Source organism: Gossypium raimondii, chromosome 7 (genome assembly GCF_025698545.1).
Source record: "Gossypium raimondii isolate GPD5lz chromosome 7, ASM2569854v1, whole genome shotgun sequence".
Classification (NCBI taxonomy): domain Eukaryota; kingdom Viridiplantae; phylum Streptophyta; class Magnoliopsida; order Malvales; family Malvaceae; genus Gossypium; species Gossypium raimondii.
This window is the reverse complement of record NC_068571.1, coordinates 14,056,995-14,059,669: the sequence shown is the minus strand read 5'-3', so window position 1 is coordinate 14,059,669 and position 2,675 is coordinate 14,056,995. Positions and strand designations below refer to the sequence as shown.

At 38.0% G+C, this 2,675-nt stretch overlaps 1 non-coding gene across 1 annotated transcript; it reads left to right on the top strand.

Moving 5' to 3' along the window:
* The first annotated feature begins 2,314 nt into the window (after positions 1-2,314).
* LOC128042708 (small nucleolar RNA R71) lies at positions 2,315-2,421 on the top strand. Its single transcript, XR_008198221.1, has one exon. It is a non-coding gene; the product is annotated as a small nucleolar RNA R71 (small nucleolar RNA).
* Positions 2,422-2,675: the final 254 nt, after the last annotated feature.

The window sequence follows — 2,675 nt, the reverse complement described above, 5'->3', positions numbered from 1 at the left end:
CTTTCGACTTACAATATCCATCGATGTCGATAGGTCTTGTGTCTCCTAGGGTAGTGGCATGTATATGTGGCTATATAGATTGTTTTAGTACAATATGACAATATACTAAACTAATTTGTTAGTTATTTTATCAATATTGTAAATAGGTATCTTCTTAGTATAATTAGAATGGTATGAAAGTGAACACTTGTGGTTTGTTTTGGTTTATGATTGAATTTAAGTTGCTTTGCTAGGAATTGATCAATGTTGACATGTTTAAGTTTTTAATGTTTGGACATAATTGCGGTGTCTATGAAGGGCACATTGGTTGGTTGGTTAGGACATTTAAATGGTATCTTTATGTTGAGTTACTTATGGTCACAATTATGGTATTTAAGATGATATTAAACTAGATGTGCATGTTTCAAATGTGGTAATGCATATGTTTAGGTAAGTTCGTATGTTTGTTTTTGAGGTGCCTTATATGACATATTGGTTGAATGGTTTTAGATTAATGAATTGGTCATTTCATGTTGATTTTGGTCATGTTATGATGCCTTGATCATGTGTAAAAAATTCTTTTAGGTACATGCTTGTTTTGGTGATGGAAATGGCTTGATTTTGGCAATTTTCATGTCCACACGGCCAGGCGACACAGCCGTGTATCCCCTTTAGGTTTTAAGGCATGCAAGTCAGGCTGTTGCACAACCTAGCACATAGCCTAGTACATGGGTGTGTTTGGCTATTACGAGAGTTACACGGCCTAGCACACGGACGTGTGGCTTGGCCGTGTGACCCAACTCAGAGAGTTACACGGGCATGCGCTGGGATACGGCCGTGTGTCCCTATTTTGAAAGTTATACAGCCTGAGACACGGGCGTGTGTCTCAGCCGTGTGAGTCACACGGCCGTGTGACCCTTGCACTTCAAATTTTTGAACTTTTCCTTAAACTTTCCAAAATTTTCCAATTTAGTCCTGAATTGTTTCTATTGTATTTCTAGGGCCACGAGGGCTTGGTTAAGGGACAATATGCATGTAAATGAATGATTTATGCTATGTTATATTAATGTATGAAATGTATGTTTTAATGTTATGATTATACGGTAGTACTCTGTAACCTTATTCTCGCAACGGATACGAGTTAGGAGTGTTACACTTCAGTAAGTGCAACGGTTTCAAATTCCCCGAACCTTCTCTTCTTGGATAGGATATCTTTCATGAATTTCACATAATTAGACATTTGTTCTAATGCTCCCACCAAAGGTATGTTGATGTGTAATTGCTTCAAGACGTCCACAAATTTCTTGAATTGAGCATCTTGTTTTAACTTTTGGAAACACTGGGGAAAATGAGGGGTTGGCCTTCCTTCCATTTGTTGAGGTTACTTTGCGATGGAATTTGTATTGGCTTTGCAAGATGAATTTTCTTCTGTATGCTTCTGTTTACTCCCATCTTTTTTTGTTTGTTCCACTACTGACTCAAAAGTTGTGCTTTTTGGAACTTTCCTCCTTAGTAAAGGCATCAGTCACAACTCCTGGTAGCTAAGTGCCACTCCAAAGTTTTATGGCCTTACATTGTTCCTTTCCTTTATCAAGAACTTTTTTGTGTCACTAGGCAATGCTCCTTGTTGTCTAGAACTTAATGAAGTGGAAATTTGTCCCACTTGATTTTCCAGAGCTCTGAAGGAACCTGTCTGGCTCTGAATAATTGCATCATTCTCAGCCATATACTCCTTCAATATAGCTTCCATAATTGATGTTGTAGTTGACGAATTTGTTGCACATTTTGTCGCGACATTAGTTAACTATATCTAGGTGGTACACCAGCCACATTCTTTCGATTAACATTGCTAGCATTTCCCATTCCTTGATTACTCCATCTGAAATTTGGATGTTGTTTCCATCTTGGATTGTAGGTATTGGAGTAGGGATTGTTTTTTCTACGATTGAAATTCCCTATGCACTATGCAGAGGTAGGATTGGATGGGCATTCGTCAAAAACATGATCTTCTCCGGAGTATACACATGCTAGTTCTGCAACCTTCATATCCTGCACTATAGAGGGTATTTTCAGAGTTTTAATCATAATTGTTAAAGATGATACCTGAGTTGTTAACGATGTGATTGTATCAAGTTCCATTATTCCAAAAACTCTTCTACCATTACCAGCTCTGGTAGTGGGGTACTGATAATCATTATTTGCTATTATTTCCAGAATTTCATATGTTTTATTGTAGGAATTGTCGAGCAATGTTCCATTAGCAGATGCATCCACCACCATTCGCGTGTGAGCATTTAATCCATTATAGAACATTTCCAACTGTGTCCATTACTAAAAACCATGCATCAGGCATTTTTGAATTAGTTCCTTGAAACGTTCCCAAGCTTCATATAATGTGTTATCTTCAGATTGCCTGAACGATGTAATGACGTTTCTCAGCTTGGCATCCATGTTGGGAGGATTGTACCTAAGCAGAAATATCTGACATAATTCATTCCAAGATGCCACCATACCTGATGGTAACGCATTCAACCATGATCTGGCATGGTCTCGCAATGAATAGGGGAACAATTTTAATCTAAGGGCATCTTCAGGAACACCTTGCTCCTAAATGAATCAAAGACTTCAAGAAAAAGTCTCAAGTGCAAGTGCATAATGGGATCTTCAGTAGGTAGACCACTAAACTACCCTATTGT